Consider the following 18659-nt stretch of genomic DNA (forward strand, 5'->3'; position numbering starts at 1 on the left):
TGTGCTTTGTCACCTTATCTCTAGAGCACCTAAAGTGGTTTTCCTGTGCTTTGTCACCTTATCTCTAGAGCCCCTAAAATAGTTTCCTGTGCTTTGTCACCTTATCTCTAGAGCTCCAAATGTAGTTTTCCTGTGCTTTGTCATCTTATCTCTAGAGCCCCTAAAGTAGTTTTCCTGTGCTTTGTCACCTTATCTCTAGAGCACCTAAAGTAGTTTTCCTGTGCTTTGTCACCTTGTCTCTAGAGCCCCTAAAGTAGTTTTCTTGTGCTTTGTCACCTTATCTCTAGAGCTCCTAAAGTAGTTTTCCTGTGTTTTGTCATCTTATCTCTAGAGCCCCTAAAGTCGTTTTCCTGTGTTTTGTTACCTTATCTCTAGAGCCCCTAAAGTAGTTTTCCTGTGCTTTGTCACCTTATCTCTAGAGCCCCTAAAGTCGGTTTCCTGTGTTTTGTTACCTTATCTCTAGAGCCCCTAAAGTAGTTTTCCTGTGCTTTGTCACCTTATCTCTAGAGCTCCTAAAGTAGTTGTCCTGTGTTTTGTCATCTTATCTCTAGAGCCCCTAAAGTAGTTTTCCTGTGCTTTGTCACCTTATCTCTAGAGCTCCTAAAGTAGTTTTCCTGTGCTTTGTCACCTTTTCTCTAGAGCTCCAAAAGTAGTTTTCCTGTGTTGTCACCTTATCTCTAGAGCCCCTAAAGTAGTTTTCCTGTGTTTTGTCATCTTATCTCTAGAGCCCCTAAAGTCGTTTTCCTGTGTTGTCACCTTATCTCTAGAGCCCTCTAAAGTAGTTTTACTGTGCTTTGTCACCTTATTTCTTGATGCACATCAGTTCTAGAGCTTTAACCTGTTTTTTTTCTATTTAAGTAGGGAAGTCAGTTAAGAACAAATTCTTACTGACAATGGCAGCCAAGGAACAGTGTTAAGTGCCTTGTTCAGGGGCAGAACGATAGAGTTGTACCTTGTCTGCTCTGGGATTTGATCTTACAACCTTTTGGTTACTGGCCCAATGCTCTAATCACTAGGCTACCTGCTGCCCCGCTATGGAAAAAGGGTTGTAAAATAGTTGCCTACATGAAGACAATTTAAATAGTCTACCTGATAACATGCAGGCCTACTGATTAGTTTCCACTTTGAAAACTGCTGTCTGTCAGCAACTCAGCTCAAGTAGCAGTTCTACTAACTAGTAATATCTCATTACAGGTATGCATTCTCTTACTCTGTCCTTTAGAATAAATTATTGTTCAGAAATACTTACTTTTTTTTCAGTAGTGTTTTCTGCTCTGTCGTCTCAAAATGGATCCTCTACAAAATAACATTGACTTTCTTTTGAAACCTGATAATAGTGTTTTATTGGTATATTCCACTAGATGGCAGTAAACACCTGCTGTAACTACACACTCCAACAACAGTGACCACGTTGACATGCACACCAATATCCCATTACTATTTGGGATACTCTGAAGTATTATGTTTTTGAGTTGATGCATGTACACATCTTATCCCATGTACTGTTGTTTCTGCTGTCTACTCAGGCTGTTTCACATATTATATGTGTTGTGTGATGAGGTTTTCGTCTGATTGTCAAAAAAAATCACTTCTTAAATTAGGCTACTTGTGCAGTTTTATCCACTGTAATAATGTATTTAGCTCTGTACTGGACCGTATAGCCTACTGGCTACTTTTACCCCTAATTTAGATACCTTTCTGCTTATAATTTTCTACATTTGGTAGGCCATTTTGTTGTCAACTATAGTTTGATACATGCAGCTTCTCTTCTGTCATAAATTGTTGCCCCAGAAGACTAAATAAAGTAGTTCTCTCCAGAATCATGTTTTACATTGATAGACTAAATACAGTAGTGCTCTCCAGAATAATGTTTTACATTGATAGACTAAATAAAGTAGTTCTCTCCAGAATAATGTTTTACATTGATAGACTAAATACAGTAGTTCTCTCCAGAATAATGTTTTACATTGATAGAATGAATGCATTAGTATACTTCAAGTTAACACTGGTAAAGTTGACCATTGAGTTTTAGTTATCGGATGAAAACACAATAACTCCATAACAGTGGAACGATTGTTCCTGTGCAAAATGTCCAAATGTCATCAGTCTGAACGGTTTTAAGGAAATGAAAAGCTGAGAAAACGATGAAACATGTTTCTGATCAGGTTTCAAATACTGTCTGCTTGCATCATAATGTCAAAGATAACACCTTACACTCTCATTCACATTATCTCAAGAGATACTCTCATTCACATTATCTCAAGAGATACTGTCTGCTTCCATCATAATGTCAAAGATAACACCTTACACTCTCAATTCACATTACCTCAAGAGATACTTGAGATCATATTTATCCACCCCTGTTCCCCAGACTAATTTTACATTTGTTGTTTCATTTAAATGCAAGAAATGCATAATTCTGCAGATCATATTATATTCGTTTATAGGCCTACAGTCAATGTCCAGATTTCAGTTACTATTCAATTTAACCCATATGATTTTAAATTAGTAGTATTATGTTTATTTATGGCTACAGGGATACTCGTGAACGGGATATCAAAGGTGCATGTGTGACAAAGTGAAAAAGTAGAGTTTCCATCAACCTCACTCGCGATGCGCGCAACGTGGATATCAGAGAACACCGCAGTTCCGGGTAGAGCAGTGGGTGAAACCATTCACCTCAGAAAGAGGGGTGATATGAATAAAGTTTCCTTTCCTTATGTTATGTCGAATTCATAAAAAAATATTTGCTGCCATTGTAGTAAGGTTGTTAATACGAGAGGTCTTCAGACTTACCATTTTTGTATTATTTTCCTTGAAAGAACAAGTAGTGGGTTTTGAGTGCTTCTCCCCTATTTGGAAAGTTGGTCTGCCTGCTGTTCAGGCTGAGATATTCTGAGAGTACGTCTCCTTCTGCTGGACATAAAAACTGTTTTAAAACTATATTACACAATAGTGTATCTGGTACACTGGTTCATATACCCAAAGTCAATAGTGAATGTGACCATGTATATATTTATGTTGCCGGTATTTATGTATATATTTATTGTGTATTTAAGGCATATTTGTGCAAGTTTATCAAGTGTCTGCTAGCTTAGCCAGCAATGTTAATGACGAGCTAAATAGCACCGTCAATCAGTGCACTGTAATGTCACGCTAGCTATTGCTAGCAGGTGATTTATTGGTAATTCAAGACTTCTTTATTGAATTATTAAGTGAATGATTATTTTCTTACTACCTTAAAAGGTTTATATAAAAGGGTTGTACTGTGCTCTGTATTTATGGATTAATGTCACTTCACATTGAGGGCATGTATCATTACTGTTGCTCCTATCTAACAGTTATCTTGTGTTCTACCTAACCAGTGAACATGTGGCTGTGACCATCCTGTCAATGCCTGTCCTGGTGACTCATTTTACATTTACATTTTAGTCATTGAGCAGACGCTCTTATCCAGAGCAATTTACATGCGGTCCTGGTGACTCCTGGGCCCTTATTCATAAAGGCAGTGTCCCAGAGGAGGAGTGCTGATCTAGGATCAGGTCCCTCTCTCCATGTAATCTGATTCATTATGATCTAGGATCAGGTCCCCCTCTACATGTAATCTGCTTCATTATGATCTAGGATAAGGTCCCCATCTCCATGTAATCTGATTCATAATGATCTAGGATCAGGTCCCCCTCTCCATGTAATATGATGCATTATGATCTAGGATCAGGTCCCCCTCTCCATGTAATCTGATTCATTATGATCTAGGATAATGTCCCCATCTCCATGTAATCTGATTCATAATGATCTAGGATCAGGTCAAATCCCCGAGCTGACAAGGTACAAATCTGTCGTTCTGCCCCTGAACAGGCAGTTAACCCACTGTTCCTAGGCCGTCATTGAAAATAAGAATTTGTTCTTAACTGACTTGCCTAGTTAAATAAAGGTTAAAAAAAAAATATTAGGGGGACACAGAAAAACTTAAATTAAATAATATGAATGAATGACATTTTATTTTCGTGTCAAATCGCCAACCCTTCCCTTATGGGCTTATTAATTACCACATAAACAAACATTATAATAATTCACTGTCGTAATTAAATGATCATTCTCCTTCCAGTGTTTTCTGCATTGAGCATCACATGAAGAATGAAAACAATGAAAGGTAAAAATCAATACATAATATTAAATAAGGTGATGGTAACAACAATAATTATATCCCTAGAGCAGTAAATGAATATATACACATACATAACATAAACAGATAAATAAATACAGAAAAAAAGAAACAAAAGGCATTTGAACCCAGTCTGGAACAAAGAGAAGATTCATATGGGAGACAAGTCTATACACAATCTATATACACACGTACCATTTACCACATAGAAGATTCATATGGGAGACAAGCCTATACACAATCTATATTCACACATACCATTTACCACATAGAAGAGTCATATGGGAGACAAGTCTATACACAATCTATATACACACATACCATTTACCACATAGAAGATTCATATGGGAGACAAGCCTATACACAATCTATATACACACGTACCAGTTACCACATAGAAGCTAAATATTTGTACAATTTAGTTATAGGTAGACTTTTTTCTTTTATTCCAGGATTTATATAAATATTCCGCAAACGGAAACACACAATGGACAAAAAAACATTTAAATTGCTCCTCATCACTCAGCCACATACTGCCAGGGTATATCTGGTGGTATGTCTCCTCATCACTCAGCCACATACTGCCAGGGTATATATGGTGGTCTGTCTCCTCATCACTCAGCCACATAATGCCAGGGTATATCTGGTGGTCTGTCTCATCACTCGGCCACATAATACCAGGGTATATCTGCTGTGCTTTCTGGAATAAGAGCAAGTGTATATCATGGTAGAAAGGGCAATAGAGGATAACATGAGTTTCATTCTCTATTTCTTCGATGTCACAATAGTTACATAGTCTTTCCTCCATTTCACCACAATACCTGTTTCAATACGCAGACACAATATCCCTGATCTGACCTGTTTCAATACGCAGAGGCAATATCCCTGATCTTACCTGTTTCAATACGCAGAGGCAATATCCCTGATCTTACCTGTTTCAATACACAGAGACAATATCCCTGATCTTACCTGTTTCAATACGCACAGGGCAATATCCCTGATCTTACCTGTTTCAATACGCACAGGGCAATATCCCTGATCTTACCTGTTTCAATACACAGAGGCAATATCCCTGATCTTACCTGTTTCAATACACAGAGGCAATATCCCTGATCTTACCTGTTTCAATACACAGAGGCAATATCCCTGATCTTACCTGTTTCAATACGTAGAGACAATATCCCTGATCTTACCTGTTTCAATACACAGAGGCAATATCCCTGATCTTACCTGTTTTAATACGCAGAGACAATATCCCTGATCTTACCTGTTTCAATACATGTAACGGATGTGAAATGGCTAGTTAGTTAGCGGCGCTGCGCGCTAATAGCGTTTCAATCGGTGACGTCACTTGCTTTGAGACCCTGAAGTAGTGGTTCCCCTTGCTCTGCAAGGGCCGCGGCTTTTGTGGAGCGATGGGTAACGATGCTTCGTGGGTGACTGTTGTTGATGTGTGCAGAGGGTCCCTGGTTAGCGCCCGGGTAGGGGCGAGGGGACGCCATAAAGTTATACTGTTACATTGATGCTGTTATACTGTTACATTGATGCTGTTGACCCGGATCACTGGTTGCTGCAGAAAAGGAGGAGGTCGAAAGGGGGGTGAGTGTAACGGATGTGAAATGGCTAGTTAGTTAGCGGTGCTGCGCGCTAATAGCGTTTCAATCGGTGACATCACTCGCTTTGAGACCCTAAAGTAGTGGTTCCCCTTGCTCTGCAAGGGCAGCGGCTTTTGTGGAGCGATGGGTAACGATGCTTCGTGGGTGACTGTTGTTGATATGTGCAGAGGGTCCCTGGTTCGCGCCCGGGTCGGGGCGAGGGTGACGGACGTAAAGTTATACTGTTACATACGCAGAGACAATATCCCTGATCTTACCTGTTTCAATACGCAGAGACAATATCCCTGATCTGACCTGTTTCAATACGCAGAGACAATATCCCTGATCTTACCTGTTTCAATTAGAGGTCAACCGATTAATCGGAATGGCCGAATAATCGGGCCGATTTCAAGTTTTCGTAACAATCGGAATTCGGTATTTTTGGTATTTTTTTTAGTTTGTTTTTTTACACCTTTATTTAATCTTTATTTAACTAGGCAAGTCAGTTAAGAACACATTCTTATTTTCAATGACGGCCTAGGAAAAACGAGGCAGAACGACAGATTTTTAACCTTGTCAGCTCGGGGGATCCAATCTTGCATTGATTACATTGCACTCCACGAGGAGCCTGCCTGTTAGCGAATGCAGTAAGCTAAGGTAAGTTGCTAGCTAGCATTAAACTTATCTTATAAAAAACAATCAATCAATGACTGTCATTGCTCCAATGTGTACTTAACCATAAACATCAATGCCTTTCTTAAAATCAATACACAAGTATATATTTTTAAACCTGCATATTTAGCTAAAAGAAATCCAGGTTAGCAGGCAATATTAACCAGGTGAAATTGTGTCATTTTTCTTGCGTTCATTGCACGCAGAGTCAGGGTATATGCAACAGTTTGGGCCGCCTGGCTCTTTGCGAACTAATTTGCCAGAACTTTACGTAATTATGACAACATTGAAGGTTGTGCAATGTAACAGGAATATTTAGACTCATTGATGCCACCCGTTAGATAAAATACGGAACGGAATAAACGTTTTGTTTTCGAGGTGATAGTTTCCGGATTAGTCAAAGGTATATGGTTTAGAGAGAAATAGTCGACGCGTTATAATTCCTGTAATAACTTGCGGCTGAATTTGAAAGGGGTTCCTTCGTTATTTTACCGTTCATGTCTTCCATAGAGAATGTCTTGATCTACTTCAAATAAGGTCTGTGTTTCGTGCAGGCTTAAACCGCCTCAACGTTTTGATACCCATGTAAATCTCACTAGGATAAGGTAACGTTTGTCAACATATTTTCATAAATCCACTCTACAATTTTTTTTAAACCGCCTCAACGTTTTGATACCCATGTAAATCTCACTAGGATAAGGTAACGTTTGTCAACATATTTTCATAAATCCACTCTACAATTTTTTTTATCTTCGCTTATATTTAGCCAATATTGATCAGGGTTACCTTGTCCTATGGATATCTACACAGTTATAAAATTGGCACGGTGATGTAAGCCTACACGAAACACAGACCTTATTTTAAGTGAATCTAAAAATATCCTATGGAATAAATGAAGGAACTGCTTTTCAGATTTTGCTAGGTGTCATGGGAATTATGACTCGCACTTTGGTTGTCAATTCTTACTATGCCCATTATTAAAATAGGATTTCCTGCATATAGAAATTAAAGTTTTTGTTTTCAACATTCATCACAGGTAACTTAAACTCTATTTTTATTCAAACAGTTGAGAGTATTTGTCTCCTAAGCAGACTCTTCAGTATCATTGTCACTTCAGAGCTGTGTGCGTGTGTGTATTTATGTATTATATTAAGTTAAAATAAGTGTTCATTGTTCATTCAGTATTGTTGCAATTGTCATTATTACAAAAATGTGTGTGTGTGTATGATATATATATATTTAAAAATATATATTTTTTAAATAAATCGGCCGATTAATCGGTATCGGCTTTTTTTGTCCTCCAATAATCGGTATCGCAGAGGCAGTATCCCTGATCGTACCTGTGCACATAGCGATCTCTTGTTTTGAGGTAGTTTATACATAATATATCTCTCACACACCAATTCACCGTTAATCAAACAAAAGGTTCTCCATTTGGGTTTATGATTCATCTCACACACCAATTCACCCTGAAACAAACAAAAGGTTCTCAATTTGGGTTTATGATTCATCTCACACACCCATTTTCTTTTCATATTGCATCAACAGTTGTTTTTAATCATGAAAAAAGTAATTAATGAAAGAGACTTTAGCTAGGACTATAAAAGAATGAAGAAATAGGTTAAAAAATGTATGGCTTATATTTCTTGTGGAAGTTGATAAATAACACCTGGGGACAAAAACGCCTACATCTTATGACAAAAAGTGTTAAAATGCATAAAATTCCATTTCAGGATCCATATTTTGGTGTTTTTAAGGTAAAGGACACCTTATATTTAAAGCCTTTTGGAATCCACATTTTACACTAAATTAGAACTGATATTTCCTGGGGACAGAAAAGGCACCGCATGGTAGGAATGACTCAGCAGCACTCCGACACTAGTTTTGTGGATTCCAAATGTTCCCTCTACTTCATTCTAGATTATTAACCTGAAATACTCACTTTACTTGGAAACTGCATTGCAGTATAGAGATTAAACTATGAGCTGCTCTGTCATCTCAAAATGGCCCTGTACAGATACTTTCTGTTTTTCAGTTTCAACTGCAGTCAAGGCGTCACCCCTTCATGTAACTATAGTAACCACAGGGTGGCGCTAACAATCAGCTTCATGCGACAGCACTAACTCATGACATTGTGCCGCATCTTGCTTCAATTTTATCAAGACATCTCTCTTACATTATTTTTGCAAAACATATAATTTACTCAAAACCAGGTTTGTGTTTTTTTCCCCTCCTTATTGTGTGACTTTAATAATTGTAAACAGGCCTACAAACCCAAAATGTTATAATTTGAAAATGTTAATTTGTATGACTCAAATATTAAACTGTCTTAAAATATTTGATGATTAGTTGAATCAGGTGTGTAAGTGCTGGTAAGAACAACATGATTGAGAAACCCTGAGATAAACATAAAACCATATAATTGAAAAGCTCCTCCACCATCTTTACCAGACGTTTTACTGATAACATGTAGGCCTACTGATTAGTTTAAACTTTGAAAACTGCTGTCTGTCAGCAACTCAGCTCAAGTAGCAGTTCTACTAACTAGTAATATATCATTACAGGTATTCATTCACATACTCTTTCCTTTAGAATTCATTATTGTTCAGAAATACTTAGACGTTTACGCATCTTTTTATTTGTAAAATATCGTTTACTCAACTTTGTATTTGGATAATTATCGTTTTCCCACTTATTATGCGTTTCTAGCGTTAAGTCTAAATTCCATCGTGGAAACCGGGCCCAGGTTGTTCAGCATGATAAGAATCATATCTCAAGCCTACTCTGTCTGTTGAATGTCTGACTACGACCTAACTTTATAATAGTTATATGTAGCCTAGACTTACCAGAGTCTGCCCGTCTGTCCTTCAAATCAACACATTTATCTTACTTCTAATGTTGCCGAGATACTTGCGCTACATTTTCACAGCTGTTTTGTAAATGCGTAGACCACACCCTTACTTTCACTTTCATATGAGGAAATCACGTCACTTCTGACGTCACTGGTGTATGGTTAAATAATGACGACAGAACCCTGTGAGTTCTACTAACTAGTAATAATATGTCATTCCAGGTATTTATTCTCTTACTCTGTCCTTTATTGTTCAGAAATACTTTATTTGTACTTCTCTCCATATAGTGTTTTCTGCTCTGTCATCTCACCATGGATCCTGCACTCAGCCATCTCCCCACCCTGATAATAAAGTGTTTTATTAGTATCTTCCACTAGATGGCAGTAAACACCTGCTGTAACTAGACTTTACAACATCATTCCTTATTCATACAGGCAGTGTCTGAGGATGAGTGCTGATCTAGGATCAGGTCCCCCCTGTCCATGTAATCTGATTCAATATGATCTAGGATCAGGTCCCCCCTCTCTGTGGTCCCGTGTGGCTCAGTTGGTAGAGCATGGCGCTTGCAACGCCAGGGTTGTGGGTTCATTCCCCACGGGGGGACCAGGATGAATATGTATGAACTTTCCAATTTGTAAGTCGCTCTGGATAAGAGCGTCTGCTAAATGACTTAAATGTAAATGTAATCTGATTCATTATGGTCTAGGATCAGGTCCCTCCTCTCCATGTAATCTGATTCATTATGATCTAGGATCAGGTCCCTCCTCTCCATGTAATCTGATTCATTATGATCTAGGATCAGTTCCCCCTCTCCATGTAATCTGATTCATTATGATCTCAGATCAGGTCCCTTCCTAAGCCAGGATTCAGACACGGCTAAAACATCCGGACATCAGGCCAGCACCGGAAATCCTTCATAACCACCTTCTCCTCAAAGACCACGTAGACTCTTCCTGGATGGAATGGCACAGCAGCTACATCTCCATCGTCATCAATGACTGAGATGATGGCTGCTGGTCTCTTGAGTCATCCTCTTGGAGTATTACAATAACACAACCCACCAAGTTATGAACACTCCAGAGTCATCCTCTTGGACTGTTACACTAACACAACCCACCAAGTTATAAACAATCCAGAGTCATCATCTTGGAGTATTACACTAACACAACCCACCAAGTTATAAACAATCCAGAGTCATCATTGTGGAGTGTTACACTAACACAACCCACCAAGTTATAAACAATCCAGAGTCATCATCTTGGAGTATTACACTAACACAACCCACCAAGTTATGAACCCTCTGGAGTCATCCTCTTGGAGTATTACACTAACACAACCCACCAAGTTATGAACACTCCAGAGTCATCCTCTTGGAGTGTTACACTAACACAACCCACCAAGTTATGAACCCTCTGGAGTCATCCTCTTGGAGTGTTACACTAACACAACCCACCAAGTTATGAACACTCCAGAGTCATCCTCTTGGACTGTTACACTAACACAACCCACCAAGTTATGAACCCTCTGGAGTCATCCTCTTGGAGTGTTACACTAACACAACCCACCAAGTTATGAACACTCCAGAGTCATCCTCTTGGAGTGTTACACTAACACAACCCACCAAGTTATAAACAATCCAGAGTCATCATCGTGGAGTGTTACACTAACACAACCCCCCAAGTTATAAACAATCCAGAGTCATCATTGTGGAGTGTTACACTAACACAACCCACCAAGTTATGAACACTCCAGAGTCATCCTCTTGGAGTATTACACTAACACAACCCACCAAGTTATGAACACTCCAGAGTCATCCTCTTGGAGTCTTACACTAACACAACCCACCAAGTTATGAACCCTCTGGAGTCATCCTCTAGGAGTATTACAATAACACAACCCACCAAGTTATGAAACCTCTGGAGTCATCCTCTTGGAGTATTACACTAACACAACCCACCAAGTTATGAACACTCCAGAGTCATCCTCTTGGAGTAATACACTAACACAACCCACCAAGTTATGAACACTCCAGAGTCTTCCTCTTGGAGTAATACACTAACACAACCCACCAAGTTATGAACCCTCTGGAGTCATCCTCTTGGAGTGTTACACTAACACAACCCACCAAGTTATGAACCCTCTGGAGTCATCCTCTTGGAGTGTTACACTAACACAACCCACCAAGTTATGAACACTCCAGAGTCATCCTCTTGGAGTATTATACTAACACAACCCACCAAGTTATGAACCCTCTGGAGTCATCCTCTTGGAGTATTACACTAACACAACCCACCAAGTTATGAACCCTCTGGAGTCATCCTCTTGGAGTATTACACTAACACAACCCACCAAGTTATGAACCCTCTGGAGTCATCCTCTTGGAGTGTTACACTAACACAACCCACCAAGTTATGAACCCTCTGGAGTCATCCTCTTGGAGTATTACACTAACACAACCCACCAAGTTATGAACCCTCTGGAGTCATCCTCTTGGAGTATTACACTAACACAACCCACCAAGTTATGAACCCTCTGGAGTCATCCTCTTGGAGTATTACACTAACACAACCCACCAAGTTATGAACCCTCTGGAGTCATCCTCTTGGAGTATTACACTAACACATCCCACCAAGTTATGAACCCTCTGGAGTCATCCTCTTGGAGTATTACACTAACACAACCCACCAAGTTATGAACACTCCAGAGTCATCCTCTTGGAGTATTACAGTAACACAACCCACCAAGTTATGAACCCTCTGGAGTCATCCTCTTGGATTATTATACTAACACAACCCACCAAGTTATGAACCCTCTGGAGTCATCCTCTTGGAGTATTACACTAACACAACCCACCAAGTTATGAACCCTCTGGAGTCATCCTCTTGGAGTATTACACTAACACAACCCACCAAGTTATGAACCCTCTGGAGTCATCGTCTTGGAGTATTACACTAACACAACCCACCAAGTTATGAACACTCCAGAGTCATCCTCTTGGAGTATTACACTAACACACCCACCAAGTTATGAACCCTCTGGAGTCATCCTCTTGGAGTATTACACTAACACAACCCACCAAGTTATGAAACCTCTGGAGTCATCCTCTTGGAGTATTACACTAACACAACCCACCAAGTTATGAACACTCCAGAGTCATCCTCTAGGAGTATTACAATAACACAACCCACCAAGTTATGAACACTCCAGAGTCATCCTCTTGGAGTATTACACTAACACAACCCACCAAGTTATGAACCCTCTGGAGTCATCCTCTTGGAGTGTTACACTAACACAACCCACCAAGTTATAAACAATCCAGAGTCATCATCGTGGAGTGTTACACTAACACAACCCCCCAAGTTATAAACAATCCAGAGTCATCATTGTGGAGTGTTACACTAACACAACCCACCAAGTTATGAACACTCCAGAGTCATCCTCTTGGAGTATTACACTAACACAACCCACCAAGTTATGAACACTCCAGAGTCATCCTCTTGGAGTCTTACACTAACACAACCCACCAAGTTATGAACCCTCTGGAGTCATCCTCTAGGAGTATTACAATAACACAACCCACCAAGTTATGAAACCTCTGGAGTCATCCTCTTGGAGTATTACACTAACACAACCCACCAAGTTATGAACCCTCTGGAGTCATCCTCTTGGAGTGTTACACTAACACAACCCACCAAGTTATGAACCCTCTGGAGTCATCCTCTTGGAGTATTACACTAACACAACCCACCAAGTTATGAACCCTCTGGAGTCATCCTCTTGGAGTATTACACTAACACAACCCACCAAGTTATAAACCCTCTGGAGTCATCCTCTTGGAGTGTTACACTAACACAACCCACCAAGTTATGAACCCTCTGGAGTCATCCTCTTGGAGTGTTACACTAACACAACCCACCAAGTTATGAACCCTCTGGAGTCATCCTCTTGGAGTGTTACACTAACACAACCCACCAAGTTATGAACCCTCTGGAGTCATCCTCTTGGAGTGTTACACTAACACAACCCACCAAGTTATAAACCCTCTGGAGTCATCCTCTTGGAGTGTTACACTAACACAACCCACCAAGTTATGAACCCTCTGGAGTCATCCTCTTGGAGTGTTACACTAACACAACCCACCAAGTTATGAACACTCCAGAGTCTTCCTCTTGGAGTATTACACTAACACAACCCACCAAGTTATGAACCCTCTGGAGTCATCCTCTTGGAGTGTTACACTAACACAACCCACCAAGTTATGAACACTCCAGAGTCATCCTCTTGGAGTAATACACTAACACAACCTACCAAGTTATGAACACTCCAGAGTCTTCCTCTTGGAGTAATACACTAACACAACCCACCAAGTTATGAACCCTCTGGAGTCATCCTCTTGGAGTGTTACACTAACACAACCCACCAAGTTATGAACACTCCAGAGTCTTCCTCTTGGAGTAATACACTAACACAACCCACCAAGTTATGAACCCTCTGGAGTCATCCTCTTGGAGTATTACACTAACACAACCCACCAAGTTATGAACCCTCTGGAGTCATCCTCTTGGAGTATTACACTAACACAACCCACCAAGTTATGAACCCTCTGGAGTCATCCTCTTGGAGTGTTACACTAACACAACCCACCAAGTTATGAACCCTCTGGAGTCATCCTCTTGGAGTATTACACTAACACAACCCACCAAGTTATGAACCCTCTGGAGTCATCCTCTTGGAGTAGTACACTAACACAACCCACCAAGTTATGAACCCTCTGGAGTCATCCTCTTGGAGTATTACACTAACACAACCCACCAAGTTATGAACCCTCTGGAGTCATCCTCTTGGAGTATTACACTAACACATCCCACCAAGTTATGAACCCTCTGGAGTCATCCTCTTGGAGTATTACACTAACACAACCCACCAAGTTATGAACACTCCAGAGTCATCCTCTTGGAGTATTACAGTAACACAACCCACCAAGTTATGAACCCTCTGGAGTCATCCTCTTGGATTATTATACTAACACAACCCACCAAGTTATGAACCCTCTGGAGTCATCCTCTTGGAGTATTACACTAACACAACCCACCAAGTTATGAACCCTCTGGAGTCATCCTCTTGGAGTATTACACTAACACAACCCACCAAGTTATGAACCCTCTGGAGTCATCGTCTTGGAGTATTACACTAACACAACCCACCAAGTTATGAACACTCCAGAGTCATCCTCTTGGAGTATCACACTAACACACCCACCAAGTTATGAACCCTCTGGAGTCATCCTCTTGGAGTATTACACTAACACAACCCACCAAGTTATGAAACCTCTGGAGTCATCCTCTTGGAGTATTACACTAACACAACCCACCAAGTTATGAACACTCCAGAGTCATCCTCTAGGAGTATTACAATAACACAACCCACCAAGTTATGAACACTCCAGAGTCATCCTCTTGGAGTATTACACTAACACAACCCACCAAGTTATGAACCCTCTGGAGTCATCCTCTTGGAGTATTGCACTAACACAACCCACCAAGTTATGAACACTCCAGAGTCATCCTCTTGGAGTGTTACACTAACACAACCCACCAAGTTATGAACCCTCTGGAGTCATCCTCTTGGAGTATTACACTAACACAACCCACCAAGTTATGAACCCTCTGGAGTGATCCTCTTGGAGTATTACACTAACACAACCCACCAAGTTATGAACCCTCTGGAGTCATCCTCTTGGAGTATTACAATAACACAACCCACCAAGTTATGAACCCTCTGGAGTCATCCTCTTGGAGTATTACACTAACACAACCCACCAAGTTATGAACCCTCTGGAGTCATCCTCTTGGAGTATTACACTAACACAACCCACCAAGTTATGAACCCTCTGGAGTCATCCTCTTGGAGTATTACACTAACACAACCCACCAAGTTATGAACACTCCAGAGTCATCCTCTTGGAGTATTACACTAACACAACCCACCAAGTTATGAACCCTCTGGAGTGATCCTCTTGGAGTATTACACTAACACAACCCACCAAGTTATGAACCCTCTGGAGTCATCCTCTTGGAGTATTACACTAACACAACCCACCAAGTTATGAACCCTCTGGAGTCATCCTCTTGGAGTATTACACTAACACAACCCACCAAGTTATGAACCCTCTGGAGTCATCCTCTTGGAGTATTACACTAACACAACCCACCAAGTTATGAACCCTCTGGAGTCATCCTCTTGGAGTGTTACACTAACACAACCCACCAAGTTATGAACACTCCAGAGTCATCCTCTTGGAGTATTACACTAACACAACCCACCAAGTTATGAACCCTCTGGAGTCATCCTCTTGGAGTATTACACTAACACAACCCACCAAGTTATGAACCCTCTGGAGTCATCCTCTTGGAGTATTACACTAACACAACCCACCAAGTTATGAACACTCCAGAGTCTTCCTCTTGGAGTATTATACTAACACAACCCACCAAGTTATGAACCCTCTGGAGTCATCCTCTTGGAGTATTACACTAACACAACCCACCAAGTTATGAACCCTCTGGAGTCATCCTCTTGGAGTATTACACTAACACAACCCACCAAGTTATGAAACCTCCAGAGTCTTCCTCTTGGAGTATTATACTAACACAACCCACCAAGTTATGAACCCTCTGGAGTCATCCTCTTGGAGTATTACACTAACACAACCCACCAAGTTATGAACCCTCTGGAGTCATCCTCTTGGAGTATTACACTAACACAACCCACCAAGTTATGAACCCTCTGGAGTCATCCTCTTGGAGTATTACACTAACACAACCCACCAAGTTATGAACCCTCTGGAGTCATCCTCTTGGAGTGTTGCTGGAAGACATCTGAGGACAACAGTTCGATCTGTGTTCACATCACGTGGTTGCTAGAGAACCATTACAAACATTAACTATTTAACTATGTAAGGGTATCACTGATCTTAAAATGTAACATTTAAATCAATTAATTTGCCTCACATTTTGCTTACTGATTTAATGTATATACCTGGCTGTACCAATTCAGAATGGCAGCCATCTTCTGTCCATTTCTTCCTGTCTTTCCCTGCTTCTCTCTGGATAAGCGTTCTGTGTGTTGGTCCAACATTGAATTAAATAATCCCGGAGTTGCTGGGTTGTGATGCGATGGTACTCTGCACATACCTAAAACAAAGTACAAAGGCAATTGAAAACTGCTTTACCACCCACCCATACACACACATACTTGTTCCTTGAGGAAAAGTGCCGGCGATCTGTCTTGGATACGCTCTATGGTGGGGCTCAAGGTAACAATCTCTTTATGTCTCAATGCAAAGGTCCTACACATACTGCTGTTGACCAATGATAAGTCAATCCTGTCTTGGTCAGTTTCTTCCAACTCCTCCACAAGGACGACCCTCAACCTCTCAAGACCTTCTTCAGTTTCACCTTGTGGGAGAAAGTTTACTTCTGCTGGTCGAGGCCGCTTTATTTTTTAAATGTGGCGAGTCGCCATCTGGTCTACTTTTACACCTCTTGCCGCTGTTAACTTTCACTTCTGGACACCCTGACTTGCTGAGTTTGAGTCTGAAATGTCCCATTTTGAACAGCAAGCTGTCTCTCCATCCATCACAGCCCCTTTTGGAGCCAGACTCTTCTTCCAGGCATGGATGTTTCTGAACTAATCAAATCAAATCAATTTTATTTATATAGCCCTTCTTACATCAGCTGATATCCCAAAGTGCAGAAAAACTAATGCTTCAGCAGCACTTTATATCTCCTTGTTGCCAGGGTTACATCTTGTATTCACATACTGCTCCAGCCATGCCCTCAAGAATCTGATGTTTTTGCTCTTTGTTTAAAGTAAGGCTTTTCCCATGCATATCTTTGGCTTCATTGCCTTCCCTGAGAGGAAACTCTATGTTGTGTGGAAAGTTGGGAACCACAAACACGTCTGGCCATGCACTTTCCCTTCGGGGTGTTAGGCAGCTGTAGGTCTCTCCACTGTCACTTGTCCCTGCAGAGGTGGAAGTTGAGCTACAGTACAAGTCCATTACTCTAATTTGACAGTTCCCATGTTTTGTAGTTCATGAATACTGCTCAGATTGCATAGCTGGCCACCAAAATCAGGGTCTTCAAACTGGACAAGGACACTATGGAATTTCACATTTTTCAAACAGTAAAGCAGTCAGTTGAGGGACAGAATCTGGACGACAGGGGGGTGTCACCCGTTCAATGCCTCCCTCTCCTAAGTGGACTCTCAGTCTGAAGAGACTTGTCAGCCATATCGCTGTAGGACAGGGGAACAAAGATTACTTTTCTACCTGCTCAAAAGTATGAAGTGCTTAGTAGTACGGACAAGTTGTCCATTCAGTCTGTCTGCAGTTAGAGGCATAAAGTCATAGAGATCTGATGGTGTTGTTACAACATATGACTCTTCTGTTGTCACCTCAGAGGAGCTTCAGGTGCTCTATATAAAAGACTGGCAGCTTTGGCATATAAACAGAGTTTGATTGTTGATGAGTTTGATGTTTCTAATTAGTTTGAATTGGGGCAAACCAGCATGTCATCCAGAGTTTGATGTTGCCAATTAGTTTGAATTGGGGCAAACCAGCATATAGTCCAGAGTTTGATGTTTCCAATTAGTTTGAATTGGGGCAAACCAGCATGTAGTCCAGAGTTTGATGAGAAACTAGCTCCCTGGTATACAGAAAATACCCGAGCTCTGAAGCAAGCTTCCAGAAAATTGGAACGGAAATGGCGCCACACCAAACTGGAAGTCTTCCGACTAGCTTGGAAAGACAGTACCGTGCAGTATCGAAGAGCCCTCACTGCTGCTCGATCATCCTACTTTTCCAACTTAATTGAGGAAAATAAGAACAATCCAAAATTTCTTTTTGATACTGTTGCAAAGCTAACTAAAAAGCAGCATTCCCCAAGAGAGGATGGCTTTCACTTCAGCAGTAATAAATTCATGAACTTCTTTGAGGAAAAGATCATGATCATTAGAAAGCAAATTACGGACTCCTCTTTAAGTCTGCGTATTCCTCCAGGGCTTAGCTGTCCTGGATCTGCACAGCTCTGCCAGGGCCTGGGATCGGGAGAGACACTTAAGTGTTTTAGTACTATATCTCTTGACACAATGATGAAAATAATCATGGCCTCTAAACCTTCAAGCTGCATACTGGATCCTATTCCAACTAAACTACTGAAAGAGTTGCTTCATGTGCTTGGCCCTCCTATGTTGAACATAATAAACGGCTCTCTATCCACCGGATGTGTACCAAACTCACTAAAAGTGGCAGTAATAAAGCCTCTCTTGAAAAAGCCAAACCTTGACCCGGAAAATATGAAAAACTATCGGCCT

General features: G+C 40.7%; 1 protein-coding gene across 2 annotated transcripts in view; it reads right to left on the reverse strand.

Moving 5' to 3' along the window:
* Positions 1-9748, reverse strand: part of LOC139562716 (NLR family CARD domain-containing protein 3-like) — a 259825-nt gene extending 250077 nt beyond the window's left edge. Inside the window, exons 1-2 of one of the 2 annotated variants that reach the window (XR_011672433.1) lie at positions 9279-9748; positions 3976-5735 (exon numbers count right to left, since the gene is read on the reverse strand). The gene's annotated coding sequence lies outside the window, so the exon portion shown is untranslated. Of the gene's footprint in view, positions 1-3975; positions 5736-9278 lie in introns of those variants that run through there. The other variant, XM_071380679.1, reaches the window with a different exon arrangement.
* Positions 9749-18659: the final 8911 nt, after the last annotated feature.

This window comes from Salvelinus alpinus, chromosome 32, assembly GCF_045679555.1.
Source record: "Salvelinus alpinus chromosome 32, SLU_Salpinus.1, whole genome shotgun sequence".
In the NCBI taxonomy this organism is placed as follows: domain Eukaryota; kingdom Metazoa; phylum Chordata; class Actinopteri; order Salmoniformes; family Salmonidae; genus Salvelinus; species Salvelinus alpinus.